Genomic DNA, 21,767 nt, shown 5'->3' with positions numbered 1-21,767 from the left:
ATGACGCCGGCATGTCACGTGTGTGTGACAATATGGTAGCAGAGCCGTCTACCCTAGTTGTGCACAACAGATTGAGGCAGAGCATCGTGTTGGTTGAGAAGGTGTCGACCGATTTGCACAAGGTGGCCAATGGGTTGGGTCGTCTCCAGTCCTCCATGAAGCTGGCCTTTGCTGAGAAGGTCTCCGCCAGCCGTGACACCATCTCCACCAGCCACGACACTGTCTCCTCTAGCCATGGTGCTGTCATGGTCACCACATGTTTGGCGTTGTGTTTCAGTGGCAACCTCGGTAATGCCCATGCTGATGCTATGTCACCGTCAACATTGGGCGTGCTTGTGGATGTTCCAGCAATATTGAACTCTTCTGCAGTGTCCTCATCGTAGCCACAGGCCAACTATGACCTCCATGGCATGGCGCCCACCAAGTGTTTGGCACAATGTCCTGACCACGAAAGCACAAAGGGAAAGCTCGGTTCAAGGTCCTGGGGGACAACACCAGCTCTGGGCATGCCTACTGTGATGGTGGTCAACTATGTTACCATTTTCTTCCTTTGTATGGCAATCATCAGCTTCTCCAAAGTAACACCCACCAAATGTTTGATGCTAGAACATAGCTTCGGTGATGATAAATATCATGCCAATGAGGTGTCTCTGCGTGAGCTGGACTCGTTCTATCTCATTTCAACACCAGTGACCAAGACTGACATCATATATATCACCCACCAAATGCTTGATGGTTTGTCTCAATAATCAAACATTATTGCCAAGTCGCAGCTGATGGTTATTAGTGGATTGGTTAACCATGGGACCAAGGCATCACTTAAGGCCTCCTCACTAAATTATTTATGGTCAACACGGACAACATTCACACCATCACCTCAGCTAGCCACACTACCATGGCCTCCAAATTCATCACAAACAACATAGGATGTTCACAAGTGTGGTTGGGCCTTTGATAGTATTGCCAATTAATACAATGGCGTAGGTGGTGTACACAAGGGAATTATGTTTGCAAAGAGTATGAGGATAGTCTTTTTGTGAGGTTATATATCTATCACAACGCCATGGGATCAAGGTTTTTTCACACTTTGGTTCTTGAATAGGGCAGAGACGGCTACTATTCATATCACCATGGAAATCATGACGTCAAATAGCTACGCAAGTATGTTTTCGAGGTTGTTGAAAAGTGGCACAACTTGATATCTTGATTATACCAAAAATTCACATAATTGGTGTGCAGTTTCTCATGTGTTTGGCTTGGTCCTGAAGGGTATAGAACTGTGCATTATGGAAATGATAGAAGCATGTAAGTTGCAACAGTATGGCAAATGCATCAGGGCTAAAGAAGAAGTTGAATATATGTGCTTGTACCTTAAGCAAAGAAAATAATCAAGAAACATGGGAAAACATGTGATGCACAAAGCTTATGTGCAACCAACCTCCTACAATGTATTGGCTCACGTGGTGCTTCTTCTTGTTGGGAGGACAACAATGGGCATATCTCCATTTCAGATGGAACTGCTTGCTGAAATCTAGTCCAAGGATCAATATGGTTGGCTCATTTTCAGTGATGTGCTCCACATAATAATCATCAGGCTTTATTGTGTCATTGAATAGAATGTTTGCAGGAAATACTTGTTGGCAAATGTGCTTTACATCAGGTTAAAACTGTAAGGATATATGTTGCTATATTGGTCATCAACCATGGACAATAGGATGAGATTTGAGTTTCAACTATTCCATTGGTGATCATTAAAAGATAGCCAAAACAAGGTGCAACTTGAGGCTCCCTGGCCATCTCCTATGGTAGATTATGTAACTGATGGAAGATTAATTTGGCTGCAACTGGCAAGACTAACACATCAAGATGAGATTGTTTTTAATCTTATACTATTGATGGAGCCCAGTTGCTACTACTATGTTGTGTATGGTGTCAATGGACACCTTAGATGCTCATTGGGCTATGTTACCAATGAGATCTTTGAGTGGCAAGAGTTTTATTTCAACAAAGTTCCATGCTGTGAAGGGAAGGCCATTGGCAACGGTAATGATCTTAAACTAGTATCATGGTCTCCACCACCTGGGCGAGCATAATTATATTTTCTACTTGTTAATGTTTGCAAATTGCTTGAACATATGATGGTATCATCAACAATATTAGTTGATCTCAAACCTGAACGTGCAAAGATGTAGCCTAGAGGGGGGGAGGGTGAATAGGCTTTCCTGAAAATTACAAACAAATTCACAGCGGTAAAATTCAGCAGGCCCAGAACCTCCTGGTGTAGAACACTGGAACTTCCAGTCTGCTCAGACTGTCCGGAACTTCCGGTGATCTTACTGCCGGAACTTCCGGGCAACAGAAAAACCTGAATATCTAACAAGGACTTGAACTAAATTGCACAAAATAAACTACAGGAAGACAGAGCAGAAACACAATTACAGCAACATGCAAAGAATCATCATAGAGAAGACAAGGACGATTTTTTCCCGAAGTTCGGATCTTGCAATCCTACTCTCCGTTGAGGTGCTCCAAAGAGCCGGTCTCGATTAACCCCTTGCCTCACTTGTGCAAAGACCCCAGAAGTAGTCCAAGGTCTTCAACTCAACACCCCTAGGTCATTTTCTAGAATTGAGTGACCACCAAGATCCATCTCACAAATCTTTCTAGAAAAGACCACAAGTGCAAGTTGCTCTACTTAGGAGAACCTCTGAAAACTCAGCACAAGAATCTTTACTCACTTACCTTGTTTCCTTGTGGAGGTGAGGAAAACCTTCACAAACCTTTCTGGGACATCCACAAGTTGTTTGGAAGCTCGCGGGCAACACCTAACCATCTAGGAGAAGATCTCCAAGAGTAATAAGCCCAAGTGACAGCCCACAAGATATCCAAAGTGCTCAATCAAACCTAATCTTCAAACCTTCTCCAAATCACTCCTACACTCTCATCTATTCATTCAATCTCAGAAGAATGGCTCTAGATTTGAGTGGAGGAAGCAAAGGGATCTTGGAAGAAGCTAGAAAAACCTAGGGCATGAAAGAACTGAAATGAAATCGCCAAAAAGTGAGCTGGGTGCGATCTGGATATATTAACGGCTAGGTGACGTCATCTAGCCGTTACTCACATTTTTGAACTGGAAGGGATTCGGAACTTCCTGACACCCGGAACTTCCGAACAACACTTAGGAAAATTTTCAACACACAAGGTCCAGAAGTTTCGGGTCTAGGGACTGGAACTTCCGGCTAGCCTTCTCTGTCCGGGCCAGGGCCATTTCCAAAAATAGCTCCTAAAAATATTCTACTACTTGGATCTCACTAAGAGCACTTTTTATATCCCAGAACAACACTTGGAACCCCTCTTAATAGTACGGTTTTTCCTAAAACTCGATTTCAAATATTAAACTATCCTATTGTCCTTCGAGCTTCAAATCAGCTTGAATGAATGTTATGGGGGTCTCCAAGCATCTCTTGATCACCTAAGTTCACCTTGGGACTAATCACCTGAGTAACTCAATAAACTCATTAGTCCCTTAACATTATTCATCATTAATCACCAAAACCCACTAGGGGGTTAAATGCAACTTCAAAACCTAGCCACCTCCTTTGTGCGTGGGAATGGAGAGATTGCTGCTGTAGTGTAAGTTGGATGTTGGTGGTGAAATGAAATGGCCGAAGAAAATATTGGAGTTTGAGATACCAAACAAAGTTGGGAAATGAACTAAGACGATTCTGTATAGTGGTATGGTTTACAAACAAAGGTCTAATGCCCCAGTAGCTCATTGTTTACACACTGAAGGCCAAAACACCCCCTTTGTGTGCAGAACACTGAGGGTTGGAAGCAGAGTCAGGAGTGTGGCTACCGGCCTCGTCGGATGACCACGGTGGTGAATGCACAGGACAACAGAAAATAGATTTTTTTTCTCGTTTCTTACTTGATCTATCTTGGGCTAGGGTTAGTTGGGCCAAGCAGGATATCATAGACTACGGTTAGTTGGGCCAAGCAAGATATGTGGACGCTGTGGACAAGTTCGTCCAGTTTGCGACGCTGACCACAATAACGTATTATGCTCTCCGGTAGTGCATCCTTCCTATTTCGCTAAATAGAAATTTGTATTTACCATTTGTTTAATTTTATGGCTAATCATTACTATGTAAGAAAAATGGGTCAGTGAATTCTGTCTCATAGTTTCAAGCAAAATGAGAAGATTAAACTAGGTTTCGAAAAGGTACAGAAATTTCCAAGATTTCCGGTTGCCGATTCCAGTTTGCACCATTCGTTTTAATCAGTATTGATAACCAACGGTGTTGGAAATGGAAATAGTAATATCTTCTGAAAATGGTAGTGGAAATGAGATGGATGTTTTTCCAATCGTTTTGTTGGTAACTGTATTTGTACGTAATTTCCGCCAGCCAGCCTAACCCATCAGAAGCCTATGAATGAATGAAGTCTGGTAGGCTTGCAGCCCATTAAAAAGGAGACTGACCAGGGAAAACACGGATCAATATGAATGTGGGAAATGGTAGAATGACTTATATTGTGAAATGGAGGAAGTTTAATCACTTTTTAGGAGAGCGATAATATAAAAAAGAAGCTATAAAGTTATCTTCATGCATAGTTAAATACTTCCTCCATTTCACAATGTAAGACTTTCTACTAATGCCCACATTATATAGATGCTAACGAATCTAGCCATATATATGTATCTAGATTCATTAACTTCTAAATGAATATGAGCAATGCTAGAAAATCTTACAATCTAAAATGAAGAGAGTATATGCTATGCCACACTTTGTTGATTCCGACATAAATTTTTGACTTCCGACCAATATTCCCATTTCCAATATACAGATATCGTTATTGTTTTCAGGTCTCTGGTTCCGATTCTATTTTCGAGAAAAAAATATGAAAATGAAATTGGTATAGGGTTTTTTCCGACCATCTTCATCCCTAGAATAAACCACCAATAAGGGGCAATTTTGCGTTACACAGTGAAACCGTTGACATACACAATGAACTTTTGATTATGCAATAGTGATTTTACTCTACGACATGTTTTTACACTTCATTCATCTAACCTCTTCAGGCAACCAAATATGTTTGATCAAGTTTTGGACTTAACCATTTTAGAAGTTGATGCAGATAAAAATTAAGTTAGCCACCCTCAGAACCAAAACACCATTAGCCAATAATTAATCAAGTTTTAATTATTACAAATTAAAAAATGAATTTATTTGATACTTTAAAATCGAAAGTTTTCAAACAAAACACCCGTTTAGCAGTTAAAAGTTAAAACAGCATGCTAACAAGAACCGAGGAATTAATGCAGTTAGAAAGTTGTAGCAATGCATGCAGCTTGCATGTCTCCATCGACAGTAAAGACATAAACAAGCAACAAACAGAAGGATGCAACTTTGTGAAAACATAATACCAGGCTAAAAACCACATGAAACTCCTTCAGGATTAAAATGAGCAGACATTGCTAAGTAGAAGCTAAATAACCCAAGACAAAAGATAAATATCCTGGAGGAAAACATTAGATTGAACCAACAAGTGGCCTTGTGGTCTCAAGGGCTTTTCAGCTGAAGTACTCATGACACTAGCATTCTTATGAAGATCATATTAGGTAGATATATTAGGTAAAAGATTCTCATTCTTTTCCTCACTCCTCATCCTCGTCACCACCACCATCGCCACTGCCGCTAGCCTTCTTCATGTTCTTTTTCTTCACTCTGCCAGGGGGCCACCTCCGAATGGGCTCGTCAGTGAGAAGTCGATGTGCTTCTCAGACTCAAGCCTCACCATGAAAAATGGGATGTTGACGATTTGCCTACCAACCCAGCAATGTGGTTTGATAAAGTAAATCATCCATCACTTGTTCAAGAGTTCAATAATAGATAACAAGAAAAACTGAAAAGCTACAGCTATAAATCAAATGAACTATGTTCTTATTGGTGAGACACATCTGCAGTTTGACATAAATTTCTCGGAAGGAAAATCCAAACAGCTAAGGAAGATTCCATTGTATGTAGGTATCAGCGGAAAGATTGAAATAAAAGGTAGAATCCACAAATTTGGGTGAAAGAACAATATAGAGAGGCATCGATCATACTCCCTCCGTTTCAAAATGTTTGACACCGTTGACTTTTTAGCACATGTTTGACCATTCGTCCATTTCACTCTGGTCCCATCCATCCATGCAAGGTACATGTCCTTCTACCTCAGTGTTAGGCCAGGAGACATTTGAAACAAAGAAGTGTATATTATCGTATCCTTTCAAATTTCTATGGAATGGATAGTCTCTTGAAAACTTTCATTTGAGTTATATCTCTCATGAGCTTTTTTTTCTGCGGTACAATCTAAGGTTATTCATGTGTTTTTCTTACATTTTACGAACCTCTTTTTTATGTACTTGTATTCATATTAGAATTTTGTTTTTTTTCTATTCCTCTGTTTTTCATTTCCAGCTGCAATTCAAAGGGCCCCATTGGACTAATAGGACATGTACAAAAGATACAGTCTAGTAGAGCTCTATGTATTAATTCATGTTAATAGAGATAATTCTTTTCACCACCCTCGTATAACAAATTTTTCATTAATAAAAGCTAAGAGTCGACTATGAGCTGTTGTCACGTTTAGAAACAGTGTTTCTCTTTTTTCTCGCTTTCATCCATGTTACCAAATTGCTTACATGACAACAGCGAGAGTCCGCTATTTGACACCATTCTACACGCCTTTAGGTTGGAGCGACCGGCCGATTTTTTCCTCGAAGCATCAGGCGCCCGGGAGAAAGTATTCTCCCACATTATGTGGACGAGCTGTCTATCTATACAATTCTAAATATTTAAACCATTTTGGTTCTTTAAATTATTTCCTAAATACATGTCATTGCATATGACCCTATATATGTAGAGTTGGCACCAGCCCGGAAAGCCCAAGTCAAACATATGCATGCATTAGTCTTTGCGCATGGTTTGACACATAACTCACCCGATAAACAAAGTTGTCGGAGCAAGTTAATAGATCGTGGTATGGACTACAAAATACAAACCCATCCCATGAGCAACACAGGAAATTGCTTCCCATCTGCCCTCCGAGCAAAAGAAAAAAATCGAACGCGCTCCATGCACGCCTCTGCCTCCAAGTGTGCAAGGGGTGTGGGACCCATGGGAGAGTCAACCGGCATGAGAGGGACGTGTCGTGAATTGTCTTCAAAATTAAAATGATTTTTTATGTTAAAACATTTTTCTGATTTTAGATCTAATTGTACCGTTAGATTCGTTTCAATTAAATCTTCGTAACAAGATCTCATATGATAGTATTCAGATTGATTTTTGATTTTTTTTTCTGAATGTTGCACATCGTGTTATTTTGATGTTTCAATATGGATTTCACGATGTTTCACTATGTCGTTGAAAATGTTCCAGCAAGTATTTCTTTTTCTACAACAAATACAAACACGATATTTCATGTGTGATAAATATTTTAACAAAATTAAGTGTTTTTGAAAATAAATTATATGTTGCGTATGAATCTTTTTTATGTTTCACTTGTTGGGACTTAATGTTTCGTGTAGTGATTACCTTTGTTGCATTTAGTATATTTTCCATGTCACACTTCTGTGGAACATTTTACCAAGTGGTATGAAACAATATTTTATAAGTAGTGAAACAACATTGATTTTTTTTAAAAAAAATACACATATATATTTATCAAAATATACTCATGTGAGATCTTGTTATAAAGATTAAATTACAGCGAATGTAATGACGTAATTAAATTATTGATCGGGTAAGTAAATTATGAGAAAAAATCATTTAAAGTTTTGAAAGAAAGGTTGTTAGTATACTGCATTGGGAGGAGTGAGAGTTCAACTATTTAATCAAGATGCATATGCCATGCAAAAGCAGGGTGGAGTAGCTGGGGGTGTATTACCAGCAGGCTTTGTGTGTACAAATTAAATTGCTGCCAGTCATCGGATGAATATTGCACGGTCAAACATTGAACGTTCCGACGCGTAGTCGTCTCTGTAGTACTGCTCGTGTTAGCTACCTTTGACCGGCCGGCCAGCTAGCCGCCGGCGAAAATGATTTTCCATCGCGAAACAAAAAAGAAAGAAAGATTACCAATTCCTCGTTTACAGATTGCGATAAAAGGAAATTGGAAATGAACATGAACACATGATGCAACATCAATCCACAGCCAGAGAGACGGATCGATCAACAGGAAACACATCAACAGCGACGTACAGAACATCACAACGTACCATCGTCGACGTCGGAGCAGGAAGCTAGCTCGATCAGCTCGCACCCTCGCATGTCGTTGCCGTTGTTGTCGTCGCCGCCGTCACACACCGCCCAACCGATGCTAGGGAGGAACAGATCCGGCCGCCTCTAAAATGTGAGTCACTAGGTAGACGTAGAGGAGGTGCCAGCGCTGGCCCACCGCACCCCATGTGTTAGAAGTAGAGGTGAAATCGGGTCGGGTTGGGTCGGATTTCACCTTTCCCATATAAACTCGAATAATATCAGGCAAAAATATACGACAAATACATATCAAAACGGATACGTACACTATCGATTACGAATACTTATTCGGATATGAAATCGAAGCAACAATCATAAATACCATATAGACAATAATCATTTAACAATTTTATATATCTATAATAGGATTATATTAGATCATTAGGGGCTTAGGAAACATGACACAGTAGTACAGTACGTAACAGGCTCATAGCACAAGCTAAAAGTAGTACAGTACGTCACAGTTACAACCACAGGCCAAAATATCACCAATTCGTTGGGCTGGTCCAGTCACAACCACAGCCACAGTATTGGGCCGGTGGGTTTATGGGCCTGGTGGTTGGCCTTTGGTCTTGCCTCAAGCCGGTCTGTGGCTGTACTGTGTAATACGGGTACTATCTATATATATACTAGGTGAAACCCCGCGCATTGCTGCGGAAATTTAGTATGATAACAATAAAAAAAATAACGTGTAAGATAGCTAGATAACATCAGATTAAGTAAATTAATGTGGTTTATGATAATTTAAATTTAAATAGTATGTAGAATGGTGATTCAAATGTAAAAAGTAAGGTGGTATGACTTCATAGAAGAAAAAAAGTAGGGAGATAGTTTGGAACGTAGATTAATCATCTAAAGGCTAAAAGCAATTAATGTGATATGACTTAATTAGAGGAAAAAAAGGAGAAAGATAATTTGGACCATAGATTAATCATTTAAGCACTAACTAAGTGAAGATGAACTATATTAGTATATAGGATATCATAAAACGTAATAAATATTTACATTGAAACATTATGTGAATTATGTTGGATGATAATTTAACATGTTTGTATTTGAAAAGCTCTTAAATTATAAAAACTATAAAGATATAGCATGTTTGCATGATGTTTAAATGTGATGATTGTTAGTGGATGATGATGTGTCATCTTGTTAATTAGTGAATAATGATGTGGCATCTTGTTAGTGGATGATGATGTGTCATATTTGTATGTTAAGATTAAGGAGTTAGTTAGAGGAAAAAAAAGAGAAAGACAATTTGGATCATAGATTAATCATTTAAGCACTAACTAAGTGAGGATGAACTATATAAGTATGTAGGATATTATAAAACATAGTAAAGATATACATTGAAACATTATGTGAATTATGTGGGATGATAATTTAACTTGCTTGTATTTTAAAAGCTCTTAAATTATAAAAACTATAAAATTATAGATAATATAACATATTTGCATGATGTTTAAATGTGATGATTGTTAGTGGATGATGATGTGGCATCTTTGCATGTTAAGCTTAAGGAGTTAGTGGGGGATAACTTCATAGTAAGATAGGATTCGGGTAGTATCCGTATTTTTTACCAGATAATCCGTATCCGTCGGATACTGCGCTCCTGAACCTGATCCCATATCCACCAAAAATAACCCGCATTCGAACACTATATCCGTATAAAATTCCGGGTACCCGAATTAATATGGTCGGGCGGTTGGTCGGGAAATACCCGTCCTGTTTTCACCCTAGTTGGAACTCCGCCGGATATGCAGACCGCCCCGTGCCTATCATGTCTTGATAAATTCATCGTAAATTAAAAATCACCTTATAAAAAAGTAATACTCCCTCCGTTTCATATTAGGGATTAGCTTAAAAAACTGTCGAGTGTTTTTTAAGGAAAACTTTCAAATCTAACTGTAGTATATAATTTCACTAGAAATATACTATAATAATAATAACTTGTATATATGTATTAAAATAATATATGCAACTTTATATCTAATTTATATCTAATTTATGTGGAGATAACAACGTGGCAGAAACACATCTAACCGTTAATTTTCATTTAAATTGGTGGATCCGTTATTATGTATCATTAGATTAGATTTAAAAAAGAATTAACCCACCCCTTCTAATATTCTTCCGCCTATGTATGACAGTACGAGGGTGTACACGATAGAAACCCTACTTCCTTATCTACGTACGATGGTATGGGAAGAGGAAGAACAAATTTGACATACTGCCATCACATGAATATCTTATACATACAACTACTCAGCACGATACATAATCTGCACAGTAATTTGTGCACCTATCGAAAAGCATTTATCTATAATCACAGCACAAAACTGTACTATTGTGATGTACGTCAAGAAAAATACATACGTACTGTTCACCGGACGAAAGTAGGAATTAAACATACATAATACTTCTGTACAAGTGTAAGATTAGGAAAAAATGTTAAAATCCTTCCGTCCTAATAAGGGAAAACAAGGTTATGCACATGAATTAAGTATTAGATTTTTTAAAAAATAAGTATTAGTTTAGAAAACATAAAAAGGGTTAATATGATTTTTTACAGCCACTTCTATGTAAAATTTGTTTGCAAACAAAATACACCGTTTAGTAGTAGCGGGAATCGTACCTGCGGGAAACGAGGATTAGAATCTAGACTTGCGAACACAGTCAAAAGTTGTTATGTTTGTATACGTATCTACCATCTGTCCCCCCAAACATAAGCACACGTGGTACTCGCTATTCGCTGAAAAAAGCAGAAAATAAAACATGTAGATACAGTTGGGAAAAAGAAAATCCATCCTTCCCTCCTAATTTTCAGACACAAAGCTGTTATGTTATGTTTGTATACATACTACACATGAACAATTCGTGGTCCGCACCCTTCTCTATGGTTCCTTTTACACTCTATATTTTCTACCATAGTGACTATTTGAACCATAATTCACTATTTAAAATAGGATCTGTCTTCAGTATTGTAACATACCCGAAATTCTAGGACTCAGAAATTTCTTGTCAAAATAATTAGAGGTTAACTTCTCCAATTTTGAGAGGCAAAAATTTCCGTTTTAAACTTAGGTGATGACCAACTTAAACCATTGCATGATTAAAATTTGAGAGCAAAATAAAATCTTTTCATTCCCAACGTTAGACTAGAAATGTCACCAAGCATATGAGCATACATGTACATAATGCATGCCTAGGGTCGAGTTCTTTGTGCATTTGGAGTTTTGGTCTTGCATTCCATAATAGGTCCCATGAGCATAATCTAAAAGAATTATTTCACTAAACAAACCTATAGTTAATCTTAGGTGATAACATGTGGACTTAATATTAAACTCAAATATCATCTTCTCAGTCTAAAAGAAGTTTAATGTAATCCCTATAATAATATTATATGCAATTATGAAGTGGGAACACATATACAAACAAAGGTCATCCTAATTCTCTAAAATATTTTGTGCAATATAAAATCATGGAAAAATTTATGTGGACAATGATTAGCACAAACTTATCCTCTGTAATTTTGGTAACATGTTAACATTCAAGTTGATACCTCGAACTAATCAATCAAAGCAGACAACTTAAAGAAATCAAATTAAATTTTAATCGGCTAAAACCATATTTCATCCAAAAGTACATTTAACTGCACATAAGTGAACATGGGAAATAATTTATTCAAATACTAGATTATTTATCATGAATAAATATAATTTTTCTAGAATTTTCCTCCTCTGTTTAAGCCTCCTAAAATTTCAATCTAGCTTTCTAATAGCCCATCTTTGTTTAATTTCTGTGAGCAGTATACCCATTATTTTTAAGTGCAACCAAAGCAAATGGAATCTAGGTGTAATCATTTACCTCCAGTAAAATCAACACTAGATAATCTTGTCTACACATTAATTTATGAAGCTACAAAGTTAGAGAAGAAAATAATTACGAAAAATGATCTAAAAATCAAGTTTACCTAGAATCTTACCCAACCCTCTCACCCTAGCCTAGTTTGCCATGACCTGGACCCACCTGGCAGCCTCTCCAGCTCGCCCTTCCTCTGTCCCTCATCCTTAGCCGACCAAGAAACACAGAGAGGGAGAGATCGATAGCCGACCGAGGCCCTGTTTGGTTACGAGGGCTAACGTTTAGCCCTTATCTTTTAGCCTCAAATTAGCCCTCAAGGATCCAAACATGTGGGCTAATTTTGAGCTAATGTAAATTAGCCCCCCTCAAAACATTAGCCCCTCCAAGGGTACTAATAGGGCTAATTTTGTGTGGGGACCATAAAAAGTAGCTCTCTCTCTCCTTCTCTCTCCTCTCTCTCCACCTTTTAGCATTGAATTAGCCCATGGATCCAAACATACCTCCCTAGGCTAATGTTTAGCCTACTAATTCATGACTAAACATTAGCTCTCAAAATTAGCCCTGGGCTAATCTTCCAAACAGGGCCCGAGTCCTGGATGCGTCGACGCGTGGTGACGACGGGTCGACGCGTGGTGACGACGTGTCGACGCCTTCAAGTCACTGAGTCATGCCTCCATCTCCTCCAGACCGAGTCGTCCAACTCCACACATCACTCTGGAGCTGAAGAAGCCGAGGGAGAGGTCCTCAGCCTCTCCGTCATCCTCAACCTCGCCGCCGGTCGTAGTGGCGACGACCTTCGCCAACGCCGATCGGGTCGAGGTCATCTCTATGTTTTTTGCGTTCCCTTATCTCCACACAATGCCGAACCATTTCTCTTTTGACCACCTCCCGTTTTGTGCATCACAGCCACCGGAACGCGACCACGCCGACGACGCCCTGGAGCACGCACCGGAGTGCCGCCGCTTCAATCATCGTCGTCGTCTAGCCATCCTCGACCATCTCGGAGCAAGCCGCTGCGCCAAGAATCTCACCTTGAACTACTCTTCAAAACGCCTCAAGAACCCCAGCCGAAGACATCAAGAACACGGAGAACGCATCTTTTCTTCCCCGGCGCCGATTTGAATCCGCCGCCGTCACCATGGTCGATTTCGCCTTCTCCGGTGAGCCATTGTCTGATTATTTGCACGTGAAGCATCCTTGAGACCTCGCTAACAACGTATGACCTCATTCATGCCAGATGGATTGGTAGATCAAGTCGTTGACGTCATCCCAGAGTGAAGCGCCGTCGCCAAGCCATTTTCGTGTGCTGCCGCCATCGTCTGGACCTCATCAACTCCGGCCAACACCATGGTATATACCCATGAACCTGAAATACTCACATGCATGCACCAACTTAACCAATACATGATTGTAGATGCACATGCACCATCACCCGAAAACACCTTCCGCTCACACTCGCCATCGGCGCTACTTCGATGTCCCCTAACCAAGAAAACTAGAGGAATGGAATCGCGAGAGCTTGTTCTTCATTTTATCTTTTGACCTCAACCTCAAACGAGCCACCGTTTGCCGCCGGCGAGCTCGAGATCGAGCTCAGCCATGGCTAGCTCTGCTCTGTCTAGAGCAGAGGGATGACTCCCGTGAATTAGATTAAGTGCAGGGATCCGTTTACAATCGTAGAAACACACTGACATATGGCCCTAAGACTACGGGTTGATTCCTAGAAACCTCAAGGGCCTTTTTGCATATTGGTCCCTCACAGCCATGTGGACCCATCCTTTAAAAACTGGAGAATAATTAACGCAATGCCCAAACAAATATATGTTTAACAGAAAAATGCAGAAACTTGTAAAATCCATAAGAAATCAAATATAACTTATTTTGAAGTGTTTCCAGTTGCTGTAGATTCTTAAGGTTATGAACTTTACTCCAGGAATATAAAACTTGACACTCACTGTACAAACTTTGCCTCTAACATTTATCTAAGATAAGTCATACATAAAGCATATACAAATTTATAAAATACATAGAAAATTCATCTAAACTCATTTTGAAACAAAATCAAATTCTAAAAATTCATCATCATGCACTCTGTGATTAGATGAAATAAAAGAAATTACTTATTTTGCATCAAAAGCCTCTAAAACTATTATCTTTAAAATGACTAGTTTTAGATAAGCTAAACTTTAGAAATTCATATAAAATTCAACTTAGCTTCAATTTTAGTAAACTTAAGTTCTGTAGAATCATCAAAATGTGTATTCCCAGATTATGAAATAAAATTATATACTTACTGTGTAGTAAAAGTCTCTAAATATTCATGTAAGGATTTACCAACATAGAGCAGCCTTTAATTTGTAAGATTTGTATAAAATTCATTTTTAGTCCAAATGAAATGAACCAAGTTTATATAGAACCAGCAAATGGTTAGCTTCAACATAATAAAATAAAATATCACACCTTTTGTACAAATGATAGCTCTAATATTTAAATAGATAACCTAGGAGTTAATTACTTAGTAATGGTTAACCAAAATATATGTGTAGAAGTATTTATAATGCACTCTAGCTATGAATAAACCTAAATAAAACTTGTTAGAACAGTGGAGCCATAGTTTCTTTCCCATCCACTAAAACTTAGAAGAACTCAGCTCATATAATAATTTCTAGCTATGAATAATTGCTAGTCTAGATCAGAGCACCCCTAGTTTATAAAGTATGAACCATAGTAGTAAAAACCATAAACATGTGAACTAAAAATGTTTTAGCAGGAGGTAGCATGTTCTGAACCAACAGCTCTAGAGTCATGCACATATAAAACACTACACCTATAACACGTTATAACTTGTAAAATGCATAAAGAATTCATTATAAATCCAAAAATTGTGAAACCAAATGTGTTAGTCTTAGAAAACACATCTCCACACCTCTGTGAAGTCTAATATAATAAAAATCACTTTACAAAAGTATTTTGTAACAGTACCTAAGACTATATTACTATAAACCGATAAAACTTCTAAAATTCATAACTCCCAAATGGAATAAGATAAAATAAAAATTCTTTCACCTAAATTCATTTTAAGACCAGTACCTAATCACTGTGCATAAATCATGCATTTTAGAGCATTTTGGATTTTCAGCTATTTTGGTGTTTAATTGCATAACGTGTCCTTTATCTAGATAATTGCATAATCAGTGAAGGAGTGGATTAGGTGTTAACATTTCTCTGATCAAGGCAAGTTTTCTCCTTCCATCCTTTGAACACATTGAATCCCATGATTTCAGGAATGAAAATGTTTGTTTGCAAAGTTGCATGTGAACTTAGCCTATATCGGTATTTAAAATTGGGTTAAGGTAGTTATGGCCTATTTGCTGCATATCCCACCTTGAATAATTGATCCTCTTGCTGTTTGAACCCCTAGAAATGGTTAGAGTACACTCATTGTGCTCAAATGGGTTTATATATGCTCTATGTGCAACTACTTGCTTAGCCATGCATAGAACTATGCAAATGCTCATTCCATCTATAATTAAAATATGATTTTGATACATGAATCCTTGCTAGAATAAAATTAATATGATAGGTATTTGCGAACTAAAATGTGTAAAATGTGATTTTATACTTGGGGCGGCAAGTGGTGTGCATATGGTGTTAGTTGCATACCGATAGGGGGAGTGTTTGCCAAAGTCCATAAGGACCAAACTTGTGTCACCCATTTAAAGTTATTCGTACATCCACATGTGCTAGTATGGGATGGCCTAAGCTGATTAATCTATTTAGGACTAGACTTGCATTCTGGTAGGCCGGTGTGTATGAGTTAGTCCATAATTCTGAGGAATTAGTTGATGATTCAGAGGAACTTCCTATTTGCCCCGACGTGGTAGTTTAGGTGACTAAGTCTGTCCAATACAACGGTATTGTGCCACATGGGTGGGGTCCCGTTGTGTCCGCCACCACGGCGTTAAGTTTAAGGCGTGGGCCCGCCACTTAACGGTTCTAGGCATATTCCAAGTATGTCTAGGATGGAGGAACACGTATCGTGCTGGTGCAAGGTTAGGCTCTAAGTAGTGTAAAGGCTTCATTATGGCCTCTAGATCACATTCAACATGAAGAGTGTGGTGGAGTCTTGCAAACTCAAAACAAACTAGAGAGTTCATATCATGCGGGTAAAGCTGTACAAACTCTGCAGAGTTCTTTAAACTAATCGATTAGCCGTGCTCACGGTCATGAGCGCTTTGGTGAAGTGTCATGAGTATAGACTATGTTTTAAAATGTGAACATATGACCTTGGTTTGAAATTGATAAATGTGTTGAGTTGTGTGTGTGTGGTGATATATTATGACTTGTTGTCAAAGGATGACAACAAGAGATTGATAATGATGGAATTATGATGAACTTAATATTGAAACTTAAAATTTGTTTTGTTAATTGAAGCATCAACTCCTTTACAAAAGAATTGCGAAACAAAACTTGCTTTATGCTGAAATTGAACTACATATTGCCTTCCTTTGAATATATGCCTTACAATGTAGTATAGTAGGATTGACTTGTGCTTGCTAGTACATTAAAATATGCCTTACAATGTAGTATAGTAGGATTGACTTGTGCTTGCTAGTACATTAAAATATGCCTTACAATGTAGTATACTTCATGTAGTATAGTAGGATTGACTCTTGCTGTTGATATAACCTTTTGTTTGTAGGTTTAGACTTAGTCTTTGAGTGATGCGGGTTCCGATTGCTTCTTCTAGGATGAGAACTTAATAGGGGTAAACCCCTAGTCGGTGTGCTTGTGATTGGGTAGTCAAGCTTCCGTTGTTCTCTAATAAGTCTATTTGGCCGGTCGGCCTATGTAATTATTAAGTTGTTGTAAGTCTTAAGTTTCTTTCATCTTAGTTGTGTTTGCTATGTATAATCATACTTAAGATGAAAGTGTGAATCTAGTGCACATCCTGGGAACTAGATTCACATGAGTATGAGTTAGGAATATTTGAGAGGTTGTAGATCTTTAGCCATTTTTGTCAAGTCTCCTGAATGTGTAACACATCTGGTCGCCGCCTTTGAGTGGTTTGACGGGCACATCTCAGGCTAAAGTTGACTGGCAGGCTAAGGGCTCAGCAATATCTCCAATATTTCTCTCTCGAGGCGTCGGATGTTTCATTATGTTTGTTTGATGACTTGAATTATTCACTTCATCTCTCAAATATAATGGAAGGTCCGAAGAGCCTACGACAAGTATAAAACAGAAGAAAATATATTGCATCCTATATTAACTATATTTTTATACTAACTACATTTTAATTAAAAAATGTTCACATATGGAATATTTTATTTATTTATTTTATACAGTAGACGAACACGCACACAGACCACTATATATATACGCAACTCCACACTCACATCCCTACAAATGCGTCTGTAACACACGTTTATATAGACGGAATCCAACATCACATATCTGATCTCACTAAAATCCTATTTAAAGCTCACCTACATGTACATAATATTCATTGTCCAAATATTTTATTATAGCCTTTCTTATTGAAATAGCCTTTAAAAATTACTCCCCCTGTAGTTGAATAACTAATAGTGGAAACCATATTCATTTACAAATTTTCACCGGTCATCTTTTCTGTGGAAATTTATAAATATATTAACTATATTCTAATACTAAAATGTCACATTATATCCTTTTGCATGTCCTTGTCACGTAACAATTAGTATTGACAACCATTTACTCACCACTAACATGCATAGCTAAATTAGATCTATAATAACCACGTGACACTGCGTGAGTATTCTTTGATACAGCTTATCTTTACATTTTCTTTAATATAGTGCGGGGTTATGATATAAGTATTAAAAAAAGTATCTAAAAACTATTAGATCCATAATAATATCAAAACCCGCTAACTCATGTTAGTGAGATTATTACTCGAGCCAATATTTTATTCCATGTGTTTATCGCTACCACTGAGTCTATTAATTTTTTAGGCAGATTGTAATTAATTTGGTCAATATGATTGAATAGTGTGCCAGCTAATTTCTCTTAAGAAAATATGTTAAGCACTATGCTTTAATTTAAAGAAATGCACATGGAACTATGTTCTAACATTTTACATGAATAGTCACAAAAAAAGTAGCAAACTTGACAACATATATTGTACCATCGTATATCACCTGTCTATAAACGTCCATAACTTTTAAATTATACATGCAATTACCATCATGTTGTATTCCTTTAATTAAACAAGCCATTAATGACTCATAATGGCTATACTATAGTGCTAAATAATTTCATGTCATATTTTTATATTTGTATGGTGTCAAATATCACTGGACAAATATTCAACGCTAATTTGAATTTATATATATGTAAAAATGGAAAAAAGGAAATTTAGCTATGTTTTTCATGCTTATAAAATTTAAATTTAAATTTCAGGTATATTCTCACAATTTGTTTTGGATGATTCAAAACTATTTGGATGGTATTTGAGGAGCGATAAGCATACATGATACATAGAAAACATACAAAAATAACATTTTCATCGGGAGAATTATGGTCATACATGTAGGCTTTTTCTTTGCCAAATAATTTTTCAACGATTGAACAATCCAGCGACAACCGCATAAACTACTTATGTCATATTTTGTTGTAGTTGATAGAAATTTCAATATGTCAGGTATAAGTGATGGATCTATGACATACACCCCACTGACGTGAGTACAAATGCACTCCAACCATGCTCATTTTTCAAAAGAAAATATTCTAGCTATACCACTAAAATTTAGTATAAACAAAATTGTGTCTGCTCTCTATCACAAATGGACTCAAAACTAAAAAAAAAAGAAATATTTTCATCACATCCATCTTCTTTCTTTCCTTCCCTCGAAGACACCAAAAATGAAAAAATAGAGGTTGCTATGCTGCTGTAAGTGTACTGGGATGCTGAGTTGAGGTGGCCCAAGTGGAAGTCAACTATTGGCAATATGGCTCTGCCGGCATTCTTATCTATGCCATGCTCTATAAGTGTACATGTTAATTCTAAAGTAGGCATAAAGTATCTGTGCTCCACGTCGGTTATGAGGGGCACAACAAAATCAATATGGGATGCATATTTAAAGACATCAGAGAAGAAAGTCCTAGCTGCTATAGTCGTTTCTCCGTTAGAGGGCCATTCATATATAATTTTAACGATGCTATTCTATTGACTGGTAGAAACAATATTTTAGAGTATTTATAGCATACATGAGACATGCACAATTATGTGTGAAGTGTGCATGATATTTTTTTCATTGTATTATTGATACGTTAGGCTTATTTTGATGGTACAAATACAATTCCATATATTGAAAAGATCTAGCTTTCAACACAACGATAATATATAGTAGTGATAGACGAGTTTACATCTAAGTGGGGCTAAGTGATTTTTGTTTGAATTTGAGAGAGATTCTTATTGTTTATATCAATGTCTATGATCAATTTCATAGCATATATATTTTTTCTTTTTTACTTACAAATAAAAGGTAATCTACTTTATGTTATCCATTATACTGAATATGGTGACGTACTTCTTTTAGCATTCTTTTTCATCATCAATAAGCAAAATGCCCGCGCATCAGCGCGGGCTTACTTCCTAGTTAATAAAAATAAGTGTAACATGTTTGCAGTATTTGTTTGTGCATGATATATTGTTGACAAAATCTTTTGAATTGTTCATTGTATGTCCAATTCAATTAGGTACCTCATTGTCATTGATGATGTGTGGTCAATAAAAGCATGGGATTCAATCCGAACCAAACTGCCAGAGAACAACCACGGCAGCAGAGTCATTGTGACCACACTAGGATAGAGACCGTGGCCAAAAGTATGCATCCAGGCTAACACTACTCAAACAATATGTATCATGTCAAGCACCTTGAGTTAAAAGACTCCGAAAAGCTGTTTGTCAACAGAGTTTTTGGCCCCAACAATGCTTGTCCTCCAGAGCTGGCAAAGGCAAAGGATAGTACCTTGAAGAAATGTGGTGGTATGCCCCTAGCCATGTTAGAATTGCCAGCTTTTTGGCGAGCTACAAGTCACCTGGAAGCATATAGGCATGTGGGATCGAGTTAGCAACTCAATTGGTTTTCAGATGGAGAGCAATCCTACCCTTGAGGGGATGAGGCGCATAATCACACTAAGCTACAAGTCTACAACCACCTTCCTCATCATCTTAAGGCTTGCATGATGTACCTCAGCATTTTTCCAGAGGATTACATGGTGCCAAAGGGAAGGTTACTGGAAAGATGGATCGCCGAAGGCTTGGTTCCCGAGATACGGGGGTTGACATCACGAGAGGTCGCAGAGACCTGCTACGAGGAGCTACTGAGCAGGAACATGATCAAGCCAGGTCAGGTGGAATACGATGGGGAAGTGGTACAGTGTTGCGTGCATGATATGATGCTTGAGGTCATTGTGTCCAAGTCCCTAGAAGAGAACTTTGTTAGACTGATAGGAGGCCAAGGTGGAGGGACGACATACAATAACGTCCGTCGCCTATCTATTCAGGGTGAAGACTCAAGGTCACTTATTCTGGAGACAGGCATGCGACAAATCCGATCTCTGACCACATTCCGCCCTCAAGGTCACCGCAAGGTGCTTGATGGACTGCCTGATTTCACCCTACTTAGGGTACTAGACCTAGAAGACTGCAAGGACTTAAAAGACCAAGATATTAAACATGTTTGTCGATTGTTCCTCCTCAGATACTTAAACTTGAATAATACAAATATTTCTATCATGCCCAGTCAGATTGGTGAGTTGTTGCACCTGCAGATTCTTTTGTTATACAGCATACTCCTTGAAGCGATCCCAAATTCGGTAGTCAAATTAGATAAGCTTGAGAAACTTGGCCTTTCCAAGAGGAACGCCTGGCGGGTACACTTGAGGCTGCCCCGAGGGATAGGGAAGATGAAATCGCTAAAAGGTTTGGCTAGGCTGGAACTCCGTAAAGATGAAGCTGAAATTGCTAGAGATTGGTGACCTGGTGCAGCTGCGATACCTCGATGTCATCCTCAATTTCTGCGACTGCTATGATGGGCAAGTCCTCAGAGAGTTCGCAAGCTCCATTAGCAAGATATGCTATCTAGACGACTTCGGTGTTCAAGACATGTCACGTGGTGCTAACAATATGAAGTTTCTACACGATATTCCTAATCCACCTTTGCATATCAAGCACCTTCTTATAGGTGGCACCATTGACAATTTGCCAGATTGGGTGAAGTCACTCACATACCTCACCCATATAGAGCTTTGTGGATAGATCTTCATGGTGACGAAATTTACAGTGTCTTATGCAAGCTTCCTAACCTGTTGAAGATTAGCTTAGATAGGAGTTGTTGCAAAGATGAAGAGCTGGTGGCACGCACCACCTTCAAGTTCCAGGTGCTAAGGGAGCTTTTCTTTGTCCCTTATGGCGATGGTGAATTTAAGCCGAGAGCTATCCAGTTTGAGAATGAAGCCATGGAAAGGCTCGAGAAGCTCATCATAAATTTCGAAGATGTAGAGAGGAAACTTGTCGGTGTGGAAAACTTGATAAGCCTCAAGGAGGTGGAAATCTGA

General features: G+C 38.2%; 1 pseudogene; it reads left to right on the top strand.

Moving 5' to 3' along the window:
- The first annotated feature begins 32 nt into the window (after positions 1 to 32).
- Positions 33 to 21,767, top strand: LOC127756328 (disease resistance protein Pik-2-like; annotated as a pseudogene).

Source organism: Oryza glaberrima, chromosome 12, assembly GCF_000147395.1.
Source record: "Oryza glaberrima chromosome 12, OglaRS2, whole genome shotgun sequence".
NCBI lineage: Eukaryota > Viridiplantae > Streptophyta > Magnoliopsida > Poales > Poaceae > Oryza > Oryza glaberrima.
This window is presented reverse-complemented; position numbering and strand designations above follow the sequence as displayed.